The sequence below is a fragment of the Macaca nemestrina genome, chromosome 10, assembly GCF_043159975.1.
Source record: "Macaca nemestrina isolate mMacNem1 chromosome 10, mMacNem.hap1, whole genome shotgun sequence".
In the NCBI taxonomy this organism is placed as follows: Eukaryota; Metazoa; Chordata; class Mammalia; order Primates; family Cercopithecidae; genus Macaca; species Macaca nemestrina.
In genome coordinates this window covers 63,812,739-63,828,736 of record NC_092134.1, presented here as the reverse complement: position 1 = coordinate 63,828,736, position 15,998 = coordinate 63,812,739, and the positions used below count along the sequence as shown (strand labels likewise).

Below are 15,998 nucleotides of genomic sequence, written 5' to 3'. Positions count from 1 at the left end.
CAAAATTAAAAAAAAAAAAAGAGGCCGGGCGCAGTGGCTCACGCCTGTAATCCCAGCACTTTGGGAGGCCGAGGCGGGCGGATCACGAGGTCAGGAAATCGAGACCATCCTGGCTAACACGGTGAAACCCCGTCTCTACTGAAAATACAAAAAACTAGCCGGGCGAGATGGCGGACGCCTGTAGTCCCAGCTACTCGGGAGGCTGAGGCAGGAGAACGGCGTAAACCTGGAAGGCGGAGCTTGCAGGGAGCCAAGATCACGCCACTGCACTCCAGCCTGGGCGACAGAGCAAGACTCCGTCTCAAAAAAAAAAAAAAAAAAAAAAAAAAAAAGAGAGAGAATTATGAAAGAAGCAAATAAAAGAGTTTTCTAGGGCTGACATATATGAGTTCTCTGATGAACCTGTCAACTTCGTAGCACAATAAATGAAAAAGACCAACACCACTGAAAATTTCAGGACACTGGAAAGAAGAGCCCAAAGGTTTCTAGATAGAAGACAACAGAGTACACATACACAGAACTAGAAACGAGAACATCATTGGGCATTTCAGTACCACTATTGGAAACTAGAAGATAACAGAGCAATGCCTTCAAAATTGTAAGGTTAAAATAATGTCCAGTATAGAATCTCACATCTAGTAAAAGTAGGATTTAGAATGATTTTTTTTCAAGTAGAAAAGATGTCAAAAAGTTTCCCTTTTATGCACAAATTCTAAGAAAGCAGTCAAGGAAGTGCTTTATCAAAATGGAAGACACAGAATCCAGGAACCAACAGCCCCAGCAAAGGAAACAGGAAGATTTCAGGGAGCAGGGAGAGCCACAGGAGGCTGGCCAAGAGTGCATCGCTGGCCCGAGGAGTGCAGTGCGCCCCGGTTGGAGGGTGTCTCCGAAGGACCCAGCAGAGCACCTCCAGGAAAGGGTCAGTATTTGTGCATCTGCTGCAACAGAAGGCATGTATCTGCCTGAGGGGAACTGAAAACAGAACCAGTGAGCGAAACAGTCTCACCCTTCTTCTGTGTCCAAGCCTGGAGGATCTAGGAGCGGGGATCAGGGGAGAGGATGTGGAGTAAAGAAGGAAAACAGTAAGCTCTGTATCCCCCTCCCCCTCACCCCTCCCCTGCCCCAACTCAGCCCCGAGACCCTCTCTCAACCCCAGCTCTTTCTCATTGTTGATCCCTAAGCCACAGGCCAGGCCTCACCTGGGAGAAGGAGAGAAGTTTTAAATTGAATGAGATGTTAAAAGTTTGGATGAGACATTAAAGTTTGGAGAAACATTTGACTGAAAATTTTAATACCTGAAAGTGTCGAGAAAGCTGTGCAATCTACCCTAGATATGATCCAGGGGCTGGGGTGTGGGTAGGGATTTCATAGAGCGTGTGTGAGGAAGGAGGAGGAGGGACAAGGCTGATGGTGGACTATTCCCCACTGGGTTCAGCCTCCATATGAAACCTGCATTTTGGGGAATAAAATGATCAAGGTGACCCCCAGAAGAACTGAAAACAGCCTATACCAAAAGGAAGCGCACACACCTACATCCCAAAGAAAAAACAATACGTATTAGTGATATTGTAACTATATATATAGGTTTTTGCCCATGGTTCCTGGCTCATAACTCCCATAGCCCCGTCACAATCCCTTGTTGTAATGTTGGGGGCACTTTAGGTGCCAAGAGCAGGTCTAAGGAAACAGAATCTCAGGACTCGAATCTGCTGGTGGGTCAGGAGACCCTCATTCCAGAGAGGGTTTTGCCTCATTCCCTGGAGGAAAGAAGGCTGCACAGAGGCCAAGAAGAATCTGAACAGATGGGCCTTGCTGGGTTTAGATCATATCCTTTTTGTCAAATCTCGTTTCTACAGGCTTGTCAATCATGAAGACTGTCAATCAGTGAAGTCTCCATAAAAGGCCCAAGAGGAGAGGGTCTGGGGAGCTTCCAGCTAGCTAAGCGCGTGGAGGTTCCTGAAGGGCTGTGCCCAGGGAGGGCGTGGAAGCTCCACACCCCTTCCTCCGTGCTGTGTCTGTGCATCTGTTCATCTGTACCCTTTGTAACGTCCTTTATAATAAACCGGTAACTGAAAGTAAGTGTTTCCCCGAGTTCGGTGAGCTGCTCCAGCAAATTAATTGAACCTAGAGGGGGCTTGTTGGGACCTTAACTTTAAGCTGATCAATCAGAAGTCCTGGAGGCCGGAACTGGTGTCTGAAGGCCGGGGTGGCGCTTTTGGGGACTGAGCCCTCAGCCTGTGGGATCTGATACTCTCACCAGGAAGGCAGAGTCGGAATTGAATTGGAGGGCACCCGGCTGATTTCCACGGCAACGTTGCTCCCTTGCTGGCTGGCGGGGAGAAATCCCCACACATACTTTGGGGTCACAGAAGTCTTCTTTGTTGATGATTGTTGTGGTGGTGGTGTGAGAACAGAGGAAAAAGAGGGCTTGTGTTTTTACAAACCTTATTGCAAAAGGTAGAAGAAAAAGTGTTGAAACTAAAAACCATAAAGTGACTGTTCTGTTTTCCAATTAGTTAGCTTTGAGGTGCAGCTGGCTTCTCCTTGGTTTGAAATCATGGTGACGCTGGTGGTGGACACAGAGAAGAGCCCCACAGGCGGAATCCTGGGCCTTCCAGAAGAGCAGTCCAGAAGCAACCTTGTCCCACCAAGCTTGGGTCTGACCATTCGCACCTGTTGGTTTTGAATTCAACTGCTCCATGGAGGCGTTTGCCCAAACCTTGGCTTCAAGCTAATTAATGTTGCGTCTTCAAACACTTCAAGGTGCAGTTCTAGTGTTGCGGTTCTTAATTTCAGTGCAATATAAACTGTCTTTGAATGATTTGGATGACAAGGAATTTATTATGTTAGGAAGCTCACAGACCTCCTTGCCTGTGCTGCAGAACTGCACTTGGATGCTATGGCTAGGACCAATGTCCTGAATTACAGTGCAGCGCTGGTCTTGTGAAGGTATCATTGTCACCACCCCTGGGCCCAGCCCCCCACTGCTTGTACTTCCAAGCCCACTGGGGCTGGCTGCTGCCTCCAAACCTGGTGTAGCCCCCACCATGGCTACTTCCCTCTTCAGAAGGGATTTTGCCTAAGTCCTGCTTTTTGTGTCACTAGCAGTTGAATCAGGGCCAACGGGGAAGACTCGTTGATCACGTGCCACAGCCGAGCCACAAGGGAGGCTGGGGTTCAGCTTTCGGCTTCTATAATGGGGAGTGATCATTTTCCACCACCAAGATTTATAAGGTGAGAAATTCCCCAAACGTGGAAAGCTGTCAGTCAAAAAAAAATTCAGATACTCACCACAACTAGCCTGTAGTTCACGCCCATCCTCCCATGGCTGTCAAGGAGGGTTTTCCTGACCACGCTGTTTAAGCTAGGCTGACTCTACTCCCAGTTTCTCTCCATGTTAGCACTTATCACAATTTGTGATGGTTTTATTTCTTAGGTCTCTTGCTTGCCTGCTGGACTGTAAACTCCCTGAGGCCAGGGATTGTGCCAATCCTGTTCACTGTTGTATTTTCAGCACTAACAACAGCATTTCAAACAATATGGGCATTCATCTATTCAATAAATAAGTGGTGCACAATGGACACAATTTCCTGCCCTCCCAGAGCATCTGAATGAATGAACAAATGAACAAAGGATGCATTACTCTTAGCTTGCTAATGTAAACTCAGATCGCTGGCAGCCAGTGACTTGATAATATATATTTATGAATAAATAACATTTTCCACCCTTGATTATCATTGAGGTAAAGGAGAGTGGTTCTGAGAAGAACTTATAAAATTTATCAGAAGAGTTAAAAAAATATATACAGGGTTGAAAGAACCCAGAAATGAATTCACATTTGGTTGGTAACTATAAGATAAGCTCCAATCTTTGACTTTCCAGAAAACAATGCAAGGGGGGAAGCTGAAGAATTCCCCTGAGACTTTAGCCTACCACTATGAAAATGTGCTGAGCCTGCTCTATGGACGCGGCCAGAGCAGGATTCCAGAGAAGTCTCCCAAGATATTCTGTAAGTTAATTAGATTCTCTTTCAATGTTGAACTGCTGGAAACTGTTCAATAGCAACTGCTGTGCTAAGACAATTATTCTGAGAAAAATGAGCTTCAAAAATCGCCATGAAATGAAACTTGAATCCTGAAGAAATTCCATCATCAACTCACAGGGTGAGGAGCCGGGGCAAAGTTGAGGGAAGGGTGGCCTTTTTTTTTTTTTTTGAGACAAAGTCTCACTCTATCCCTAGGCTGGAGTGTAATGGCACAATCTTGGCTCACTGCAACTTCCGCTTCCTGGGTTCAAGCCATTCTTGTGCCTCAGCCTCCTGAGTAGCTTGGATTACAGGCCCGCCTGGCCATGCCCGGCTAATTTTTTTGTGTTTTTAAGTGGAGATGGGGTTTTGCCATGGTGGTCAGGCTGGTCTCAAACTCCTGACCTCAAGTAATCCACCCGCCTCGGCCTCCCAAAGTGCTGGAATTACAAGCATGAGCCACTGAGCTCAGCCAGGGGTGGCATTTTATAGCCTATATGTGCGCGAAAGGAACCAAGGTCGGGAGAATGGGCCTTGGTAAAATTCTGCTTTATACTCCCCAGGAACCGGCAATGAGGGGATGTGCTCTCTGAAGCTGGGCTTCCGGATGGCCTGGAGAGAGACCTGGCCCAGGATTACAGCCAGAGGATGCTTTGGTCCATTTTGATGACCATCTGCTCCCTACTTCACAAAGGTAGAATTTGCCATCAGAATGCACTTCAGTCTCAGAGTGGCCTTTGGACAAAAACAAACAACAAAAACAACAAAACCCCACAGATCAGCACTTCTTCATCAGAGAGTTTCAATGGTTCCGTCGGGCTTAATGCAGTCTTCTAAATACGTCCTCCAAATGTATCAGCCTCTGCCAGGGGACAGTTGGCAATGTCTGAAGACATTTTTGGTTGTCACACTGAGAGGGTGCTTCCGGCATGTAGTGAGTAGGGCCTAGGATGCTGGTAAACATCCTGCATTACACAGGACAGCTGCCGGCAACAAAACTTATCTGGACCAAAATGTCAGTGGTGCTGAGGTTGAGAGCCCCTGGGCCCTAATGCCAGCCAGCTGTCTTCCAGGGAAGTGCATCCCCGTCATCATAAAATAGATACAACAAGTAGTATTTTATCTTCCTGACTGGAATACAATTTGTCTTCAGTCTCAAGGAAGGTTTTCTTTCAATTTAATAAAGTGGAGTGGGATCAAATACAGCTATACTTTCAAGAATTTCCTTTGGCAGCTTTGATATTTCCAGATCTTCTTGACAAGTAGAGGGCTGATAATGTGCAGGCAACTTTGGGTTGGGACTCATGAAATTTGAATCAACGATAAGCCTTATAAAAGATGCATGAAGTCACCTATAAGGCTTTTTGTTTTGTTTTTGTTTGTTTTTTGACGGAGTAGGAGGTGGGGGACTGGTGGATCTTGCAATGCATTTTCCAGTAGAAATAATGCTATAAATTATGGTATTTTATATCAGTCTATAATTGGCTTAATTCATAGAGCAACAGTATGGTGATGGTACAGTGATTGCAGTCTTACTGACTGCTGTGTGTAAGATGGTTTCTGTGTGGAAACAGATTCTGAGCTGCAGCTCAAGCAACAGGGCCAGTAGCTAGAGGTGGTTTAGAGGACGGTAGATGCCATCTGGGGACACCAGGGGCTGTGCATATTGCTGCTTCAGTACAACCAGGGTTCTTCCAGCAAGCAAGAAAAGGGAGGTGAGGAAGGAAGCCCACAGTGCCTGGCACTGGAATGTATGATGTGTGTGGGTTGGCATTCAGTTGGATTTGGGATAGAATTTCATTTCTACCATTTCCCGACTGTATGGCCTTGGAGACATTGCTTAACCTCTTTGAAAGTCTTTCTACATTTGTCAAATGGAGATAGTAATGATAACTAAATTAAACAGAGAGAAGTACATGGAGATGATAATAATAATCATCATGGTAAGGGGCCAGGTGCAGTGGCTCACGCCTGTAATCCTAGCACTTTAGGAGACTGAGGCGGGCAGATCACTTGAGGTCAGGAGTTCAAAACCAGCCTGGCCAACATGGTGAAACCCCGTCTTTACTAAAAATACAAAAAATTAGTTGGGCATGGTGGTGCACGCCTGTAATCCCCAGCTATTTGGGAGGCTGAGGCAGGAAAATCGCTTGAACCCAGGAGGTGGAGGTTGCAGTGAGCCAAGATCACGCCATTGCACAGCAGCTTGGGTGACAGAGCAAGACTCTGTCTTAAAAAATAAAATAAAATCATGGTAAGGATTAAATGACAGTACCTGGAATACAGCTGAAGCTGAATACATGTCAGTTTCCTCCCGCCAGCCCTCCCAACTTTCTCTGTTGCCAACATAGTACTCGCCTGGTATCACCTCACAAAGAATGTCAATATTTGCCCAAATCTGTGGTCAGCTCCAGCCATATCCATAAAACTCCTGCCAACTTAGAATCTCCTGGAATTGAGCAACCTCACAACTTTGGGAACCAATGAACCAATGAGCTACCAAGAAGCCTGAGGAGTAGAGAGCGGCTGCTGAACGAGAGCAATGAAGCCGATCTTGGTGGCTCTGCTGTGCTTTCCGATTGTCGTGGGCATAGGGAGGTAAGTGGACCTTGGCGTAGCGTGAGGCCTTGACGTCGTCTCTCCTTGGTTGTCACCTCTCATCCCCTCCACGCAGCGGGGCTGACATTGGAATGGGATAATTTGAAACTGGGCAGGGGACTGACACTGTGAGCTCACTCATCTTTTTCTCTCCTTTTAGGATTTCTTTGATCCAACCCATGTCTAGCAGGCGTCATGTTTGAGAAGCAGGGACCCTGGAGGAGTTCAGGACAGACCGCCAGCTGGACGTGTCTCTGTGAGCTAGCTATCTGAGGCTCTTTCCTCCGGAAGTGTATTTATGTGCCAGGATGATCTAAGAGCATTTCCATAATTATATGAGTGGACTATGTGAGTTGACTGGGGATCTGTGGACATCTGACTCTAAAACGCCACAAACCAACCTGGCCTCCCCAAGGTGCTCAGGGCAAGCTGTGCTTTCCTTTCGTTGGAGAGTTTTTCCTATTTGTGTGTGGAGGGAGAAGGGTCATTGGTTCAATATGGCCTGTCCCACGTGTCTTTCAGACGGTAGTGTTCAGTGTGGAGCTTTGCTGAATCCTGCCCCGTTGGAGTCCTACTGAGGGGAGTGGGACTGGTACTGTGGGGAGGGTTCTGGACTTGCGCTCTGAAGATCTGCGTTTGAATTTTTTAAATTGCTGTGGAACCTTGAGCAAGTCGTTTAACTTCTCATGATCTCCTCCCATCATCTGGAAACAAGAGAGTCAGACCAGATCACCCCAAAGGATCACATCAGGCTTGGCAGCCTGGACTTCCCACTGGGTGACTCTGACATCACTGAACGTGCTGTATTGCTCAGCTGCAAACGTAGGTTAACGGTGGGGCAAGTGGGGTGGGATCATGCTTGAGAAAAACATTGCTTTAGTTTTAGTTAAATGCTGGGCCACAAAATTAAAATTGGCAAAGAACCTTTTTTTTTTTTAAAAGACAGGGTTTCACTCTGTTGCCCAGGCTGGAGTGCAGTGGTGTGATCTCAGCATACTGTAGCCTCAGCTTTCCAGGCTTAAGCAACCCTCCTGCCTCAGCCTCCTGAGTAGCTGGGACTACAGGTGTGCACCACCATGTCCAGGCAATTTTTGTATTCTTTGTAGAGACAGAGTTTTGCCAAGTTGCCCATGGCTGGTTTTGAACTCCTGGGCTCAAGTGATCCACCTGCCTCAGCCTTCCAAAGTGCTGGGATTATAGGCTTGAGCCACAGCGTCTGGCCTGGCAAAGACCTTGGCCCAGCCACCCTTTTGTGTAATGGCCAAGATGCTCAGAGGGGCCAGCATGGCAAATGGAAAGAGGAAGCATGGGCTTTGTAGTCAGAAAAATGTGAGTGTTACTATCAGCTCTGCCACTGACGAGGAAACATTGTTTACCTTCTCAGAGCCTCAGTTCACTTACCTGCAAAATTGGAATAAGAACACCCACTGCATGAGGTTTTGCTGAGGTTAAAAAAATGATAATGTGTTTAAATAGTTTGCACATGGAAGGTGCTTGAAAACTGAAAACTGTTTTGTATGATTATCCTTTTCTTACTTGTGTTGTAATTAGGTATTGGGCTGTGACTATTCCAGTGTGTGCTGATAAATGCTCAAGTGAGCTAAACCTGAGCAAGCTCTGGTGCCGACTCCTCACTTCCTGGGTCCTATCTGGCCTCCTGGTTTGGTGTTAGGAAGACCTAAAGATGGCTGGGCCGACTCTATACCTTCCCGATTCACTGTCCCCTCCTTCAACTCTTCCTCCTACCATAACGTATAACACATAACACATAAAGTAGTCCTATGGTCTCTGATGTAGATATTTACCTCCTTACAAAGCAAAGACAGCTTTTTATTGACCTTGGATGGCGTTCTTTGAAATGTTGGCAAGATGCTGTTGTTTGAGCAGTACCTCACCATGTCTCATGTCCCCCTTTCCAGGGCGTAAAGTGTTATTCCACTGGGTTCCCACCAGGCAGGGAATCAACTAGCACTCAATAAACCTAGTTAAATGCCTTGAAAGGTGGTTCATAAACCTGCAGAAGACCCTAAGTCAGGCAGACGAGTGGAAGTGGCTTGGTCGTCACTGACTATGGATGTCTTAAGACCAAGTCGGCTTTCTCCTTCATCAGAAGCACAGCCCTGGAAAGAATGCGTTTCACTAAAAATAGGGCAGTTGGAGGCATGACTGCACCAGCAGATAGTCTTCCCAGCAGCTTTTGGGGCAGGCTGACTGATAAAGCTTTCTGCTCCGGGTGCTCCAGATTACTCACAGCTGTTTCCAGACCAAAGCGCCCTGGGGAGGCTGGCATCACGCCATACGTCAGGTGCTTGTTATCAAACACTGCGTGCGAGGCCAGAGTCGGCCTAATTGGCCTCCAAGCCTTGCCTGGATGGAATGGATCAGGGAGGGCTGGCAACCTGTTCTGTCACTGTATTCTTTTTTTTTTCTTTTTCTTTCTTTCTTTTTTTTTTGAGACAGAGTTTCGCTCTTGTTGCCCAAGCTGGAGTGCAGTGGCTCGATCTTGGATCACTGCAACCTCCACCACCCTCCTGCCTCAGCCCCCCGAGTAGCTGGGATTACAGGTATGCGCCACCATGCCCAGCTAATTTTTGTATTTTTAGTAGAGACAGGATTTCATCATGTTGGCCAGGATGGTCTTGATCTCTTGACCTCGTGGTTCGCCCACCTTAGCCTCCCAAAGTGCTGGGATTATAGGCGTGAGCCACCACAACTGGCTAATTTTTAGTATTTTTAGAAGAGACGAGGTTTCACCATGTTGGCCAGGCTGCTCTCGAGCTCCTGACCTCAAATGACCTGCCCGCCTTGGCCTCCCAAAGTGCTGGGATTACAGGCCTGAGCCACCGCGCTCAGCCTCTGTCACTGTATTCTAAAACCCAGCAGTTTCCTTTACGTGTGTGTGTGGGTGTGTGTGTGTGTGTGTTTAACTTCTAAAAAAAGTTGGACTTTTTCCTTCCATTGTAGTTGAGGGTAGTATAACATAGTGGTTAATGGGTATGCTTCAGAGCCAAACTTCCTGGGTTTGAAGCCTGTTCTCTTTTGTTTTGTTTTAAATTAACAAAACATATTTCTATTTTTTTTCTTTTGTAGAGATGAGGGTCTCACTACATTGTCCAGCCTAGGCCTTGAACTCCTGGCCTCAAGGATCGTCTTACCTCGGCCTCCTAAACATGCTGAGATTACAGGTATGAGCCACCATACATGGCCTCAAACTTAATTCTTTTAGAGTAGTTTTAGGTTCACAGCAAAATTGAGCAGAAAGTGCAGAGAGTTCCTATATACACCTTGTCTCCTCCCCTGCTATTAACATTCCCCTCCACAGTATATTTATTACAGCTGATGAAGCCATATTGACATGCCATTATCACTCAAAGTCCATCGTTTACATTAGGGTTCACTCTTGGTGTTATAGATTCTATGGTTTTTGATAAACGTATATGTTTCCCTCATTGTGGTATCATACAGAGTATTTCCACTGCCCTAAAAATCCTCTGTGCCCTTCCTAGTCATGCCTCCCTCCCCCCCGGAAACCACTGATCTTTTTACTGTCTCCATAGTTTTGCCTTTTCCACAATATCATACAATTGGGATCATACAGTATGTAGTCTTTTCAGATCAGCTTCTTTCACTTAGTAAAATGCATTTAAGTTATCTTTAAGTATTTTCATGGCTTGATAACTCATTTCTTTCTAGAACTAAACGAGATCCCATTGTCTGGATATACCACAGTGATTTGTTCATTCACCCACTGAAGGCTATCTTGGTTGCTTCTAAGTTTTGGCAATTATGAATAAAGCTGCTATGAACATCTGTGTAGGTTTCTGTGCAGACATAAATTTGCAATTCATCTGGATGAATAACAAGAAGCGTGATTGCTGGATCATAGGGTAGGAGTAGGTTTAGTTTTGTAAGAAACTGCCAAGCTGTCTTCCAAAGTAGCTGTACGGTTTTGCTTTACCACCAGCAGTAAATAAAAGCCCCTCTTGCTCCATGTCCTCCAGCGCACTTGGTGTTGTCAGTGTTTTGGGTTTTTGGAGCCTGTTTTTGCTACTTCTTAGCTTTCGATGACTTGAGGCAAGTCACTAAATCTCTCTGCCTTAGCTTCTGAGTTTGTGAAACACAAAACAGTAGGACCTCCAAGACTGGGTTGATGTGAGGGTTAAATAAAGAGATTCATAGAAGGCATGAGGAATAGGGCTGGCGCCTGCATGTAGATTCAATAAACATTAGCTATGATGTTTGGATTAGGCTGGATTTCTGTCTTAAGAAACAGCTGAGATTCTGAGTGCAAAATAGTGTTTAGGCTGGGGGATGGATTCCATGAAGCTCTTTCTTTCTTTTTTTTCGAGATGGAGTCTTGCTTCGTTGCCCAGGCTGGAGTGCAGTGGCGTGATCTTGGCTCACTGCAACCTCTACCTCCCAGGTTCCAGCGATTCTCCTGCCTCAGCCTCTGGAGTAACTGGAACTACAGGCATGCACCATCAGGCCTGGCTAATTTTTGTATTTTTAGTAGAGATGGGGTTTCGCCATATTGGTCAGACTGGGCTCAAACTCCTGACCTCAGGTGATCCACCCACCTCGGCCTCCCAAAGTTCTGGGATTACTGGCATAAGCCACCACACCTGGCCTGTGAAGTTATTTCTAATAATAAGAATTGACCCCATGCCATCACCATGCTGAGGGATATAATCTCATTTGAACACCACCACTAGGTGACAAGGTAGACACACGAATAGTCTCCACTATTAGGTGAAGAAATAGGGAGGTGACATCTGGAGGAGGAGGCTCCCAGGACCCCTTGTCAGCACCATGGCTGGCCTCCTATTGCTCTGGTCTGAGTGTTTACATAATTTGGTCTTACCGCTGGTAGAGTTCTTCCTGTGTCCTCAGGAAATAGCACAGGGAAGAGGGGAGAGTGGCAGGTGGAACAGGAGGGCCTTCAGGCAGTCTCCCTCTCCGCCTGGCACCTGAATAGTGCTGAGAGGTTGCAGGGGTCTGGACATTCCAGATGAAGGATGTGCTGTTTCCAAGCCCAGCCACCCAATGCACAGACAGTGCTCCGTGGCTTCCTTCATGAACTGTCTATATGGAGAAAGTTTCTAGAAAAATGGCCACCATTTGTTGAATCCCCACTACATGCTCAGTACCCAGGAAAATGCCCATAGTAACTCTGTGGGATATGAACGATTATTAGCCTAATTTTCAGATAAGGAAGCAGGTCAGAGAGGTTAAGTAGTACCCAGGCCCAGAGTGAGTAAGTGGCAGACTTAGGAGCCTGACCTCGAAGCCACAGCCTTATAGGGACTATGCCCAGTGGGGAATGTCTCGGTACTACAAGAGGCAGACTCAGAGGCTTCTGACGAACGATGAAGGGGAGCACTTTTTAGGAAACTGCAGAAAAAGGAAAACAAAATTTGTGGAGAGGTCTGCTACATAGCCATGTTCCTCTGACGTCCAGAACAAAAGGATCCCAAGCCCCGTGGTTGGCTGCCCTGGCCCTCACCAGGCTTGGAGCCTGGGTCACTCTCTGTGCTAGCCTCTGTTGGAAGTGAGGCAGCCACAAGACCCCACTTGTTCCCTCTGGGACACCTGCTCTGAGTATAGTGCATTCAGATGGACCCTGTGACCTGTCCTGAGGTGTCACGTCCACACTTGGTCTCTTGGCTCTGTGGGAGGAGCGCTTGGCCAGGCTGTGATGAGACAGAGCTCCTGCCATGGAAGTCTGGCACAGACTGTCCTGGATGTCCAGGCAAATACCTATTGCCTTGTGATATGGTTTGGATCTGTGTCCCTGCCCACATCTCACATGAAATTGTAATCGCCGATGCTGGGGGTGGGGTCTGGTGGAGGCGATTGGATCATGGGGGCAGATTGCCCCCTTGGTGCTGTTCTCATGATAGTGAGTGAGTTCTGTCTAGATCTGTTTGCTTTAAAGTGTGTGGTGCCTCCCCGCCCTGACTCCTGCCCGTGCCATGTAAAGATGTGCCTGCTCCCCCTTTGCCTTCCGCCATGATTGTAAGTTTCTTGAGGCCTCCCCAGAAGGAGAAGCCACTATGCTTCCTGTACAGCTTGCAGAATCGTGAGCCAATTAAATCTCTTTTCTTACAAAGTACCCAGTCTCAGGTATTTCTTTATTTTTATTTTTTATTTTTGACAGAGTCTCACTCTGTTGCCCAGGCTGGAGAGCAGTGGCACGATCTCGGCTCACTGCAAGCTCCGTCTCCCGGGTTCAAGCGATTCTCCTGCCTTAGACTCCCGAGTAGCTGGGACTACAGGCGTGTGTGCCACCACGCTCAGCTAATTTTTTTTGTACTTTTAGTAGAGATGGATTTTAACCGTGTTAGCTAGGATAGTCTCGGTGTCCTGACCTCGTGATCCACCTGTAATCCCAAAGTGCTGGGATTACAGGTGTGAGCCAATGCTCCCCGCCTATGTCTCATGTATTTCTTTATAGGAGTGAGAAAATGGACTAATATACCTTGACTCAAAACTGTGGAAATCACATTTAAGAATAGAAAGTGCTTGAAAAAAAATCTTTAAAAATATTATTCAGTGACAGCCTGGGCAACATGGCAAAACCCCATCTCTACCAAAAAAGTACAAAAATTAGCTGCACATGGTGGTGCACACCTGTGGTCCCAGCTACTCCAGAGGCTGGGGTGGGAGGATCACTTAAGCCCAGGAGGCAGGGTTTGCAGTAAGCTGTGATCCTGCCACTGCACTCCAGCCTGGGTGACAGAGTGAGACCCTGTCTCAAAAATAAATAAATAAATAAAAATTCAATGGAGAATTTATATTATACCTTATATATATTAATTTAGGTTATACCTTGATTACAGTTATGAAACAAAGATGAAAGGAGAAAGAAAAAGATCGGAAGGAAGCATGTTAAAATGATAATGGGTGATTTCTTTCCATTTTTTCCAAAACATGTGACACATTTACTTTTATAGTGCAAAACACATAGTTAAGACTTTTCCCTTTTCCTCTTGGACAGCTTATGTCTGTCTCAAGGAGTTAGAAGGAGATTAGATAACCAGGAAGAGACCAATCTTTTCTATAAATTTCTTCCTTTGTAAAATGGAGGAAACAGTAGAAGAACAGTAGAACTTCATAAGATTAGTCTGAGCATTCAATGGAACAATCTGGGTAAAATTTTTATTATAAGTCTAGCACATGGTAAACGGTCAGTGTTAGTGATTAGCACCATCACCATCACTTTCATCATTATTGTTAGATCATCAGGACACTGGTGGACCTGGGAGTTCACCATTCCACTAGACACCACAATTCCAATATTGTGTGCCTATGGCAGGCTGAGAGATGTGAAAAGGAAGCAGAAATGCCACTTCCTAGTTTGCTGATCTGTGAGTTTCCAGCCATAAGCTGAGAAAGAAATCAGCCTTAGAGTTGAAAGTGGTGAACTTTCTCTAGCGATAGTAGAAGCTGACCTTGTCGCTCCCAGGAATGCATGTGTCACTCAAATCAAACCTCCCTGTCAGCAAGGAGGGCAGGCGTTCTTCCTTCAGAACAGCACCAGGAATCTCCTGGGGACAGGGGGAGGACAGATGGGGCAGGTGAGAAGGCCTGTCATCTCTGCTGCTTGGGTGGCGTGTGAGGTTGGAAGAGAGGCAGATGCTCACTGCTCTACTAGTCACTGGCTCTGGGAGGCCACATGGAAAGAGGGTGGAATTCTGGACCTAGCCAAGGTTGAGTTCCTAGCCAAGTTCATCCAGTAACACGACTTCCTTCTTTGGGTTGATAGCTCCACTATCTCTATCCAGCCCTCACCTTTCCTCTAAGACTTGTTTTATATACAGTTGTCTATTTGACATCTCTGTTTGAATGGAGTTTAATACACCCAAATAAAACTCTATTCTTTTCTCAGCACGCCCTCAACTTACAAGCCTTCCCCTCCTTTCCATCTTACAAAGTAGCACCACAAACTACCTACTTGCTTGAGGGAAAATTTAGGAGTCACCTTCAATTCCTCCTTTCTTCAACCATATCCAGTTCATCAAATGGCTCTGATATATATATCCTGAATACTCTCCTCACCCCCGCTCGCCCACTCCCTACCTCCAGAGCTATAGTCCAGTTCAAGCCACTAACACCTTTCCAAACCGGTCTTCACGCAGCAGATGCTGCATTAACAAGGTAAGTCAGGCCATAGAAACTGGCATAAGAACTCCAATGGCATCATACTGCACCTGGAATAAAACCCAAACTCCCTACTCTGAACGGCAAGGCCTGTGTGATCTCACTTCCATCCACCTCCTCAAGGCTTTGATTCAAACACACTCACGTCTGTTTGTCAGATGCACAGAGCACTTGCCCACAGCAGGGCCTCACTGCTCCTTCTATCTGGAGTACCCTTCCGAAGGCTAGCTCTTTTCATACTCAACTATCAGGTCAAATGGCAGCTCCTCAGAAGGCCTTCCCTGACCTTCCCCAACCCCCATCACATCTAAGTAAGACACCCCTCTGTCCCTCATGGTGACTACCACATTGCTCTGTTGATTTTCTTTATACTCCTCATTACACTGTGAAATTATCTTCTTCACTCCTTTGCCAGGTTTTGGCTGTTTCCCCCAAATGGGGGTAAATGCCACAAAAGAAGGGTGTTGCCAGTCATGTTCATCATTGCATATCTTGCTCCTGGAACAGCATGTGGGACATACTGGTTGCCGAATGTGAAAGGGAGGCAGGAGCAGATGATTTGTGTACAGGTATGTGGGGCCCGGTTGGGGGATCAAGGTGGAGTGCAGTATCATGCCTGATAGGATGGTCATGCCCAGTTGTTGTAGATTAGACGCCAAAACCTCCACCCAAGGTGAACTCTGAAACTTCCCCGATAGCCCTACTGCAGTGCGCGGGCTTCTTCCTTCCTGGGCTTTTTTCTCACCTTTGTTACAAACGGCTTGGCAATACTAGCATTTTGGAATAAGGATTGAGAGAGTCATCTTTGAGCCGGGATGACCTTTGTCCTGGCACAACTGGACGGTGTTTGATCTGATGTACCCAGCACTGTCAGCGGGGGGATCCACTTCCTATCCCATCTTCACAAGGTGAGGGATCAGGAACTGGTGAAGAAACCAAGTTTCCTTTCTCCTGAACGGGAGAAACGTAGGCTTTTAATATCAAATGAATGTGTGAACCCGGATTATCTGAGACAGGTCTCAGTCCTAAACTAGGACTTCCTAAACTAGGAAGTTTATTTTGCTAAAGTTAAAGACGCATGCTCGTGGCACAGCCTCAGGAGGTCCTGATGACATGTGCCCAAGGTGGTCTGAGCACAGCTTGGTTTTGTACATTTTAGGGAGACATGAGACATCAATCAATACATGTAAGATGAACGTTGATTCAGTCTGGAAAG

General features: G+C 46.5%; 1 long non-coding RNA gene across 1 annotated transcript; it reads left to right on the top strand.

Annotated features, from left to right (window-relative positions):
• Positions 1-6,147: 6,147 nt before the first annotated feature.
• Positions 6,148-15,779, top strand: LOC105473391 (uncharacterized). The gene is made up of 4 exons (XR_982212.3): positions 6,148-6,622; positions 6,783-7,444; positions 9,713-9,807; positions 15,198-15,779. It is a non-coding gene; the product is annotated as an uncharacterized lncRNA (long non-coding RNA).
• Positions 15,780-15,998: the final 219 nt, after the last annotated feature.